Raw genomic sequence first — 12,470 nt, 5'->3', positions numbered from 1 at the left:
GTATTCTTGCCTTGAGAACCCCATGAACAGTATGAAAAGGCAAAACAATAGGATACTGAAAGAGGAACTCCCCAGGTCAGTAGGTGCCCAATATGCTACTGGAGATCAGTGGAGAAATAACTCCAGAAAGAACGAACGGATGGAGCCAAAGCAAAAACAATACCCATTTGTGGATGTGACTGGTGATAGAAGCAAGGTCCGATGCTGTAAAGAGCAATATTGCATAGGAACCTGGAATGTCAGGTCCATGAATCAAGTACCTGATTAGCACGCCTCAAAACTCTCAAGGTCATGGAAAAAAAACAGGAAGGATAAAGAATCTGTTACAGTCCAGAGGAAACAAACAATCCATGACAGCTGAATACTCTGGATAGGGTCTTGGAACAGAAATTTTAAAAGGCATGAGTGGAAGGACTGATAAAATATGAATAAAATGTGGGGTTTGGTTACTAGGAATGTTCTTCCTTTTGCCCAGTGTACTCTAGTATACACGGTATTAACATTAGGGGAAACCTGGTAAGAGGCACAGCAGAATGCTGCAGGGCTACCTGTGCACCTTTTTTGTAAATCTGAAATTGCTCCAAAATAAATAGTTTATGTAAAATTCATAAATGAATTTAGAGATTTCCTTTTAGGCATTAACTATGATTTCTGACTATGGAAGACCAAGAGTTTAATTTCTTTCTGTCTCTTGCCTCTGCTATACATAAACAACCTTCCCTATTATAATTTTATTTATATTAATATATTATATAGTTGAATTCACAGCCGACCCATTTAACAAAACTGTAATTACTTTCCTTTTCTTGTACAACATCTTGTTTCCCTGAACTTAATAATTATCTTAATTTTTCAGCTGTTTAATTTCTATGTACTTAACATTTATTCAGCCTCAAAATTTTCTCCATTGTTTGTCTCCTTTCAAGATGCTCAAATGTATCCAGTGTTCTGTTTATTTCTACCAATATGGTAAAAGATGTCTTCATAGATTACAGACTTTTTCAAAATTATTCTGTTTGACCTCAGCCTGTCTTAGGTCCCTTCATCCTTTATTTTATATTTTTCCTTGGTTTACTCCATGCCGTGCCAAGAAGCCATGCCATCCTACCAAGGGATCTTCCTGATCCAGGAGTTAAACCTGCATCTCTTAAGTCTCCTGCATTGGCAGTCAGGTTCTTGACCGCTAGTTTAGTTCAGTTCAGTTTAGTCACTCAGTTGTGACCTACTCCTTTGGACCCCATGGACTGCAGCACACCAGGCCTCCCTGTTCATTGCCAATTCCCGGAGTTTACTCTAACTCATGTCCTTTGAGTCAGTGCCATCCAACCATATCATCCTCTGTCATCCCCTTCTCCTGCCTTCAATCTTTCCTGCATCATGGTCTTTTCAAATGGGTCAGTTCTTCACATCAGGTGGCCAAAGTATTGGAGCTTCAGCTTCAGCATCAATCCGTCCAATGAATATTCAGGACTGATTTCCTTTAGTATGGACTGCTTAGATCTCCTTGCAGTCCAAGGGACTCTCAAGAGTCTCCTCCAACACCACAATTCAAAAGCATCAATTCTTTGGCACTCAGCTTTCTTTATAGTCCAACACTTACATCCATACATGGCTACTGGAAAAAGCCATAGCTTTGACTAGACAGAATTTTGTTGGCAAAGTAATGTCTCTGCTTTTTAATATGCTGTATAGGTTGGTCATAACTTTTCTTCCAAGGTGCAAGCATCTTTTAATTTCATGGCTGCAGTCACCATCTGCAACGATTTTGGAGCTGCAAAAAATAAAGTCTGTCACTGTTTCCACTGTTTCCCCATCTATTTGCTCTGCAGTGATGGAACCAGATGCCATGATCTTAGTTTTCTGAATGCTGAGTTTTAAGCCAACTTTTTTGCTCTCCTCTATCACTTTCATCAAGAGGCTCTTTAGTTCCTCTTCACTTTCTCCATGAGGGTGATGTCATCTGCATATCTGAGGTTATTGATATTTCTCCCGGCAATCTTGATGCCAGCTTGTGCTTCCTCCAGCCCAGCGTTTCTCCTGATGTACTCTGCATATAAGTTAAATAAGCAGGGTGACAATATACAGCCTTGACGCACTACTTTCCTAATTAGGAACCAGTCTCTTGTTCCATGTCCAGTTCTAACTGTCATTTCCTGACCTGCATACAGATTTCTCAAGAGGCGGGTCAGGTGGTCCGGTATTCCCATCTCTTGAAGAATTTTCCAGAAGTAGTTGTGGTCCACATAGTCAAAGGCTTTGGCATAGTCAAAGCAGAAGTAGATGTTTTTCTGGAAATCTCTTGCTTTTTGTTTGATCCATCAGATATTGGCAATTTGATCTCTTGTTCCTGTGCCTTGTCTAAATCCAGTTTGAACATCTGGATGTTCATGGTTCACATACTGTTGAAGCCTGGCTTGGAGAATTTTGAGCATTACTTTCCTAGCATATGAGATGAGTGCAATTATGCGGTAGTCTGAGCATTTTGGGGCATTGCCTTTCTTTGGGATTGGAATGAAAACTGACCTTTTCCAGTCCTGTGGCCACTGCTGAGTTTTCCAAATTTGCTGGCATGTTGAGTGCAGCACTTTCACAGAATCGTCTTTCAGAATTTGAAATAGCTCAACTGGAATTCCATCACCTCCACTGTCTTCATTCATAGTGATGCTTCCTAAGGCCCACTTGACTTTGCATTCTAGGATGTCTGGCTCTAGGTTGGTGATCACACCATCGTGATTATCTGGGTCATGAAGATCTTTTTGGTATAGTTCTTCTATGTATTCTTGCCACCTCTTCTTAATATCTTCTGCTTCTGTTAGGTCCATACCGTTTCTGTCCTTCATTGTGCCCATCTTTGCATAAAATGTTCCCTTGGTATCTCTAATGTTCTTTAAGGGATCTCTAGTCTTTCTCATTCTGTTGTTTTCCTCTATTTCTTTGCATTGATCGCTAAGGAAGACTTTCTTATCTCTCCTTGCTGTTCTTTGGAACTCTGCCTTCAAATGGGTAGATCTTTCCTTTTCTCCTTTGCTTTTCACTTCTCTTCTATTCACAGCTCTTTGTAAGACCTCTTCAGACAGCCATTTTGCCTTTTTACATTTCTTTTCCTTGGTTATGGTCTTGATCCCTGCCTCCTGTACAATGTCACGAACCTCCATCCATAGTTCTTCAGGTACTGTCTATCAGATCTAATCCCTTGAATGTATTTGTCACTTCCACTGTATAATCATAAGGGATTTGATTTAGGTCATACCTGAATAGTCTAGTTGTTTTCCCTACTTCTTCAATTTCAGTCTGAATTTGGCAATAAGGAGTTCGTGATTTGAGCCACAATCAGCTCCCAGTCTTGTTTTCGCTGACTGTATAGAGCTTCTCCATCTTTGGCTGCAAAGAATATAATCAATCTTACTTCAGTATTGACCATCTGGTGATGTCCATGTGTAGAGTCTTCTCATGTGTTGTTGGAAGAGGGTGTTTGCTATGACCAGTGCGTTCTCTTGGCAAAACTCTGTTAGCCTTTGCCCTGCTTTATTCTGTACTAGTGCACCTGGATGAAACACTGCATCCAATTATTTTCTTAGGAAAATTGGAAATAAAATGTGAGAACTACAGGTCTGGAAATGTCTTTACCACATTTACAATTGATGTACATGTTGGTTGAAGAATTCTTGTCCTTTAGATTTTTTTTCAGTGTTACCTTATATTTTTTACTTTAGAACATGGTTGATTAACAGTGTTGCTGGTTTCAGGCATACAACAATGTGACTCAGTTATGCATACACATGTATCTATTCTTCTTCAAATTCTTTTTCCATTTAGGTTGTTAGAAAATATTGAATAGAGTTTACTGTGCTATATAGCAGGTAGAAAATATTGAATAGAGTTTACTGTGCTATATAGCAGGTCCTTATTCATTATCTATTTTAAATGTAGTGCGTACATGTCAATCTCAAACTCCCAATTTATCCCTCTCTACCTTTCCCATTGGTGCCATAAGTTTGTTTTCTAACTCTGTTTAGTAAATAAATTCTGTTTAGTATTTGTTTCTGTTTAGTAAATAAATTCATTTGTATAAATTTTTTTTAGATTCCACATATGAAGTGACAGCATGATATTTGTCTCCCTCTACTGGACTTATTTCATCTAGTATGATAGTCTCCAGGTCCCTCCGTGTTACTACAGATAACATTATCTCCTTCCCTCTAACGGCGGAGTAATATTCCATTGGGTCTGTGTGTCAGTGGACATTTCGGTTGCTTCCAAGTCTTGACTGTTGTAAACAGTGCTTCAGTTAACATTTAGAACCGTGCCCAGGAGTGAGGTTGCTACATCATACGGTAGCTCTATTTTGAGTTAGTTTTTTTTTTTAAGGAATTTCCATACCGTACTCTACAGTGGCTGTTCCAGTATAGATTTACATGCACAGGTTGGTTGAAGAATCCTTTTCTTTTAAAAATTTTAACACACTGTTCTATGGCATCAAGTATTGCTGTTGAGAAATCTGAAACACATCTGACTCTTGATCTTTTATGTTTGGCCTCTTTTTTTGTTCTAGAAGTTTGTGATATCTCTTCTTGATCCCTTGTGTTCTGAAATTTTACTGTAGTGTGTCCATTTCCACCTTTTGTCCCTGGCACCTGTTAAGCTCCTTTCATCTGTAAACATATATATTCTTTAGTTCTGAGACTTTTCTTGCATTACTTTTCTGATGGATTCCTTCCTTTCATTTTCTTTGCTTGTATCTCCTTTCTAGAATTGCTAGTATTCATATTTGGGGCCTTCTGAATTAATTCTTATTTATATATTTACTTACTTAACAATTTTGTATGCTTTTATTCTTGGAGATCTTCTATACTTCCAAAGGCCCTGTTTTTCATTTCTACTATCATATTTTTTAACTTCCATAGTTCTCTTTGTTCTCTAAGTTCTGAATTTTCTATAGAATCCAATATTTTATTACTTCAATGTCTTTTAACCCTTTAAAAGTATAAGGATATTTCTTTGTTGTCATTTTTTAATTTGCCTTGAACATTTTCCTCTCCTTGCATATTTTGTTTCTCTCAAATAGCTTTTTCTTTTGATCATTTTAGTTGCTTTTGCATTAGAAAATTTTCTTTTTGATATCTGATAAAGTTTGAATGCTGACTCATACTTAAAAGTTAGAAACTGAGAAACTACCTAGATGCTGTGAGAAATAGTCAGATGCAAGAAAGGAAAGGGCTTCTGTGGTGGCTCAGTGGTAAAGAATCTGCCTGCAATGCAGGAAACTCAGGAGACGTGGGTTCAATCCCTGGGTCAGGAAGATCCCTGAAGAAGGAAATGACAACCCACTCCAGTCTTCTTGTCTGGAGAATTCTATGGACAGAGGAGTGCAGGGGGCTACAGTCCATGGGGTCGCAAAGAGTCGGACACAACTGACTATGCACACACAGAAGACAGGAAAAGGAGCATTCCAGACAGAAAGAAAAATAGGTGTGAAAGACCTAAAGCAATACTGAACGTGGCCCACTGGAAAATCAGGTTTAAAAATGGGACATAGGAGCTAAAAAATGTTGCGGAAGGGAAAAGAGATGAGGGATTAATTTTACCTTCCAGAAAGAAAGCCTTAGGCTTAAACTGGAAGCTCAGGGTTTAGGCCAGAGGGCTTCATAATTTATACCTGGAAAATGCAAGGCGTCCAGGCAGATGTCCGGTTGCAGCTGTCTCCTGTAAACCCTAAGAAAGCACCAACAGCCACTCTGTGCCTTCAGCTCCTTTTATGAATGCTATTTTTATAAGTCACTTATACCTTTGTCTCTCACTGCACGAAGAATTTTCAGTTCATTAAATAGCAACTTCTGCATTTTGTTGGTGAAGAAAAGGAGGCCCTGAGCCATAAATGTATTAGCATTTTTGTCACTAAAATTCTCTACTGGTACTTACAGTTTCATCGAGAATATAAACATGCTGTTCTTAACATCATTTAGAGTTCCCCAAACCTGAGTGAAAATGAACACGATGGCTCAGCAGAGGAAAGGGATTGAGTTTACCTAACTGGAGGAAATGTCATTGAGAGACACCATGGAGGAAACCTAACCTAACTCTGTGAAACTTAAGTCTATTTGATTTTAACAGACAGAAGGAAGTCAATGTTTCCTCAAAAGGCAGTTAGTACATGAAGACAATAAATCCCAAGGTGTCAGTCTGCCTTTTGTTCAAAGAATTGAGATATTTTCTTGAGAGCTGTAGAATTATATAAGTTAACAACATGATGGTAATGATTCCCAGCAATACACCCCATAAGGTGACCCTTAAATTGTAAGTACTCAGTGCTTTTAGGATATAAGTATATTCCACTGCAGAATAAAGGGATGAGAGGTAACTGACTCTGGGGTTTTTAATCTGTTCACATGCAAGCTGTAGCTCCCATTTCTCAGAGAAAGAATAAAAAAAAAAAAAACCCTCAAGTGGGAGAATAAAAATTCTCTCTCTGTTCTGGTTACACTTTATTTAAAAAAAAAGAAAAAAAAAAAAAAAAAACAAATCTTGCCAAAAAATATTGATGTTTTCTCAAACACTCTGTAGTCATTTACAGCCCTTCATGGCATTTATACCCAGTCTTACTAGGGCAACCTTATGAGCTGCATCTCTCATTTTTCTGAAGCCACTGTTGGGAAAGTTTCCATATAATGCTGTTTGTGGAAATCACTATTCGCAAAATGACACTTGGTTTTAAAAACCAAATGACAAGACTTTTAAACTTAACTTAAAAAAATTAACTGGTTGTGCATTTTCGTTGTTGCTCAGTCATTCAGTCGTGTCTGACTCTTTGCAGCCCCATAGACTACAGCACACCAGGCTCTCTGTCCTTCACTGTCTCCTGGAGTTTGCTCAAACTCATCTGTTGAGTCAGTGATAGCATCCAACCATCTCATCCTCTGTCATCCCCTTCTTCTCCTGCCTTCAATCTTTCCCAGCATCAGGGTCTTTTCCAATGACTCGGCTCTTCACATCACATGGCCTAAGGACTGGAGCTTCAACTTCAGCATCAGCTCTTCCAATGAGTATTCAGGGTTGACTTCCTTTAGGATTGACTGGTTTGATCTCCTTGCTGTTCAAGGGACTGTTAAGAGTCTTCTCTGCACCACAATTCAAAAGCATCAATTCTTCAGCACTTAGCCTTCTTTATGGTCCAGCTCTCACATCTGTAAACGACTACTGGAAAAACCACAGCTTTGACTATACATACACCTTTGTTGGCAAGGTTTGTCATAGCTTTACTTCCAAGCAGCAAGCAGCTTTTAATTTCACCATCCACAGTGATTTTGGAGCCCAGGAAAATAAAATCTGTCATTGTTTGCACTTTTTCTTCATTTCAGTTCAGTTCAGTTCAGTTAATCAGTCGTGTCCAACTCTTTGAGACCCCATCAATTGCAGCACACCAGGCCTCCCTGTCCATCACCAACTCCCGGAGTTTACTCAAACTCACATCCATCGAGTTGGTGATGCCATCCAACCATCTCTTCCTCTGTCGTCCCCTTCTCCTCCTACTCCCAATCCCTACCAGGATCAGAGTCTTTTCCAATGAGTCAACTCTTCGCATAAGGTGGCCCAAGTACTGGAGTTTCAGCTTTAACATCATTCCTTCCAAAGAAATCCCAGGGCTGATCTCCTTCAGGATGGACTGGTTGGATCTCCTTGCAGTCCAAGGGACTCTCAAGAGTCTTCTCCAACACCACAGTTCAAAAGCATCAATTCTTCAGCACTCAGCTTTCTTCACAGTCCAACTCTCACATCCATACATGACCACTGGAAAAACTATAGCCTTAACTAGACAGACCTTTGTTGGAAAAACAATGTCTCTACTTTTCAGTATGCTATCTAGGTTGGTTGTAACTTTCCTTCCAAGGAGTAAGCATCTTTTAATTTCATGGCTGCAGTCACTATCTGCAGTGATTTTGGAGCCCCAAAAAATAAAGTCTGTCACTGTTTCCACTGTTTCCTCATCTATTTCCCATGAAGTGATGGGACCAGATACCATGATCTTCAGTTTTTGAATATTGAGTTTTAAGCCAGCTTTTCACTCTCTTCTTTCATTCTCGTCAAGAGGCTCTTTAGTTCCTCTTCACTTTCTTCCATTAGAGTGATATCATCTGCATATTTTTTCAGTTCAGTTCAGTTCAGTTGCTCAGTCGTGTCCGACTCTTTGTGACCCCATGGACTGCAGCACGCCAGGCTTCCCTGTCCATCACCAACTCCCAGAGCTTACTCAGACTCATGTCCATCGAGTTGGTGATACCATCCAACCATCTCATCTGTCATCCCCTTCTCCTCCTGCCTTCAATCTTTCCCAGCATCAGGGTCTTTTCCAATGAGTCAGTTCTTCGCATCAGTATTGGAGCTTCCAATACTATTGCATCCAAAGTATTGGAGCTTCTGCTTCAGCATCAGTCCTTCCAATGAATATTCAGGACTGATTTCCTTTAGGATGGACTGGTTGGATCTCCTTACAGTCCAAGGACCTCTCAAGAGTTTTCTCCACACCACAGTTTAAAAGCATCAGTTCTTTGGTGCTCAGCTTTCTTTATGGTTCAACTTTCACATCTGTACGTGACTACTGGAAAAACCATAGCTTTGACTAGATGGGCCTTTGTTACCAAAATAATGTCTCTGCTTTTTAGTATGTTGTCTAGGTTGGTCATAGCTTTTCTTCCAAGGAGCAAGCATCTTTTAAAATTCATGGCTTCAATCACCATCTGCAGTGATTTTGGAGACCAAAAAATAAAGTTTGTCACCGTTTCCATTGTTTCACCATCTGCTTGTCGTGAAGTGTTGGGACCGGATGCCATGACCTTAGTTTTTTGAATGTTGAGTTTTAAGTCACCTTTTCACTCTCCTTTCACTTTCATCAAGAGGCTCTTTAGTTCTTCTTCACTGGTTGATATTTCTCCCAACATTTTAAGACACTAGTAATACTGAATCATAAAATAGCATAAATCAAAATTGTACTTAACTTGGGACTACCCACCATCCTGATTTCTCACTGTAAAGACATTATGTGCAATAGTTATGGGAGAGTTTAACAGACATCGTATCATATGAACATCCTGGGAATATCACATTTTCCTAAACTGAGCCACAAGAGTACTTCTTATATTACTCTAGGTTACTGTTCAGGCTCAAATATCTTCTCCATTCTGCCCAACCTGAGTCACTACCTCTCATCTAACCCTCTTTAATTTCCTTCAGTTCATTTACCACTATGAAAGTTAACTTATTTTCATGATAATTCAGATTATATCTCCTCTCATTAGCCTGGAGCAGGGGTTTCAGAGCCCTTATCCGTCTCCTCTATTGTATTCATTGCTGTGTTTCCAGCACCTGTAATAGTGCCTAGCAGCACTCAATAAATATTGAGTGAAATATTATATCATCCTGGATTTAAACTTTGATGGCTCATCAGAACTGAGCCATAGCTTGAGAACTTTTTCTCCTTTTTTAAAGTAATTCTTCGGTTGAAACCTGCTGAAAGACAAAGCAAATGTGAAAGAAATTACTGAAGCTAGCAATAGTGTGTTAGTGTTAGTCATTCAGTCATGTCTGACTCTTTGTGACTCCATGGACTATAGCCCACCAGGCTCCTCTGTGGAATTTTCCAGGCAAGTATTTTCCTGCTCCGGTATTGAGTTGCCATTCTCTTCTCCAGGGAATCTTCCTGACTCAAGGACCAAACCCAGTCTCCTGCAGGCAGATTCTTTATCATCTGAGCCACCAGTGAAGCTAACAATAGCTCCAACAAATAGTCACCATTCTGATGATGATGATAAAATATATAAGCTTAGTGTTTGGCATTAGCAATGTGCCCATATAATAGAATAAGAAAGTTCACTCCCACTGTTTCTATCTTTTCCCACCAGATATAAAAAGAGAGAATGGGTAGGATAAGAAAGTCAATGAGATAGGGGTAGTGACAATTTCTTTGGCTTCATTTTCACCAAAGGAAGATGCTGAAACAAGTGTGAGGGTTGGCCTCACTGCCCACCAGGAAGAGGTGGATGGGGTTGGAATGCTTAGAATGCAGGAGGGGCTCAGGGCATGCTAAGCCTCTGCCTTCTTATACAAAGCAGTGGGAAAGCAGAAAGACCTTATGTTCTTCATCCAGTGTCCTGTCCCAACCAGTCTCCTGGCATAAATGAAATCCTCTTCCCAGCCTCTATTCCTTTCCTAGGACCAGTGGTCTTAGCCATCTTGCTTTCTGATACCACACTTACATAGTTGCAGAAACCTAGAGGTTCTCAATGCCATCACTCAGATGACAAGCCAACCATCTGGAGGTGCTGCACACTCATTTCTGCAGTTTACTTCATCTTGATATTGGGCATTTGCCAAAACTCAAGCAGTCCCCTCATAATGGGTCCCAAATTCTCATGGCATCCCTTCCCAAGAGTCCCTTCTGGAAACTAAAAAGAAGGAGTATATCTTAATGAAGTGAAAAACACATTTTTGCTATCAGTGTTTCCTAGAGGTCACACTGTATTTGGATATTATTCTTCTGTGATTATAGGGCTTCCCTGGTGAGTCAGTGGTAAAGAATCCACCTGCAATGCTGGAACCGCAGGAGATACAGGTTCAATCCCTGGGTAGGGAAGATTCCCTGGAGGAGGGCATGCAACCCATTCCAGTATTCTTGCCTGGAGAATCCCATGGACAGAGGAGCCTGGCAGGCTACGGCCGATAGGGTTGCAAAGAATTGGACACAACAGAAGCAACTTAGCACGCACACATCTGTGATTATAAGATGCTAAACTCTCAGATAGTTGGGGAGCAAAGTAATATCTATAGCCTTTGGTGTAAGGGGAAAGGAAGGAGGAAAGAAAATAAAATAAACCTTTTATATTTCCAATATAAAAAAGAACAGTTTTAAAAACTGACTTATTTTTTGAGATACTAACAGACAAAAAGCCTTAGATGGTTGGTAAACATTTGGTGTATTTTTCAGTTATCTCACTGATTGTTATGCATTAACACATTATACACAGCCCTGAAGAAACCAGAGGAAAAATGTATCCAAGTTATGGGTGTAAACTAGGTTTGTCAGCATGAGTGAGTGAAAATAAAATTGCTGAAAATATTTGTTTATTCAGTTACAGCCAGTTGACAATAAAATGGAATGTATTAATGTCTCAGTAGACAGTAACTTCAGCTTGTGAGAATATCAAGTGGACTGCAAATAAGAGAGAGAGAGAACTAGAGCAAGACAGCATCAGGAAGAGAGAAAGGGAAGAGAGGCGGTCCCTGTATCGTGGGGAGCCTGGAAACAGAATAGTGCAACATCCTGAAGTCTCAGCATCTAAACTGACATGACTATGGGGTGAACTTGAAACAGTGTTTTATTACCAGGAAGACAAGTTATGTAGATGCTATGCCGCCGCCGCTGCTGCTGCTAAGTCGCTTCAGTCATGTCCGACTCTGTGTGACCCCAGAGACGGCAGCCCACCAGGCTTCCCCGTCCCTGGGATTCTCCAGGCAAGAACACTGGAGTGGGTTGCCATTTCCTTCTCCAGTGCATGAAAGTGAAATGTGAAAGTGAAGTCGCTCAGTCGTTCCCGACTGTTAGCGACCCCATGGACTGCAGCCTACCTGGCTCCTCTGTCCATGGATTTTCCAGGCAAGAGTACTGGAGTGGGGTGCCATTGCCTTCTCCGTAGATGCTATAACAAGAGCCAAATCACAGAAACACAATCAATAAAAGAACTATAAGCTTGCCTTATAAATTCTTCAGCAATTATCATTAATACTCTCATCTTCTGACATCTACATATATAGGCCCTTGTTTATTATTTTTACAACCCTCTCTGTTACACCAAGTGCTATTATGATGTTTTTATGCTTAACGCATTTCAGGGGAAAGCACACCAAATTAGATATAGATTGCCTGATTTCTAAGACCAGCTCTCCCAGTGATTTGTTTTGTAACCACTGGGGACATAGTATTTCTGTTTTCATTTCCTCATCAGTAAAATCAATATTTATTCTCAGATATTAAGGGATGTATGAAAGAGATGATAAACTATTCTGTCTTCTTTCAGAAATACTTTGTAAAAACCTAAGGTAGTATTAGCATTTAAAATGAACAAATATGAAGCCAAATATAAGTGATTTTATATAATATATAATTTCATATAACTTTTATATAATTTATAGACTAATTTTGCCTATTCAGCATTTTAGAGGGTTTTGCTGTTATTTAGAATAAGTAGAATTCCTACAATAGATTAGGGACTTTAAAGAAGAGGTGGCAAGAATACACAGAAGAACTGTACAAAAAAAATCTTCACAGTCTAGATAATCACGATGATGTGATCACTCACCTAGAGCCAAACATCCTGGAATATGAAGTCAAGTGGGCCTTAGAAAGCATCACTACGAACAAAGCTAGTGGAGGTGATGGAATTCCAGTTGAGCTATTTCAAATCCTGGAAGATGATGCTGTG

General features: G+C 39.7%; 1 protein-coding gene across 1 annotated transcript in view; it reads left to right on the top strand.

Moving 5' to 3' along the window:
* The window catches only part of LOC138988187 (glutamate receptor ionotropic, delta-2-like), a 268,819-nt gene that overhangs the window by 182,075 nt on the left and 74,274 nt on the right, over positions 1 to 12,470 (top strand). The window lies entirely within an intron of this gene.

This window comes from Bos mutus, chromosome 6 (genome assembly GCF_027580195.1).
Source record: "Bos mutus isolate GX-2022 chromosome 6, NWIPB_WYAK_1.1, whole genome shotgun sequence".
NCBI lineage: Eukaryota > Metazoa > Chordata > Mammalia > Artiodactyla > Bovidae > Bos > Bos mutus.
Note: the sequence above shows the minus strand (reverse complement) of the source record. Positions and strands in the feature narration are given on the sequence as shown.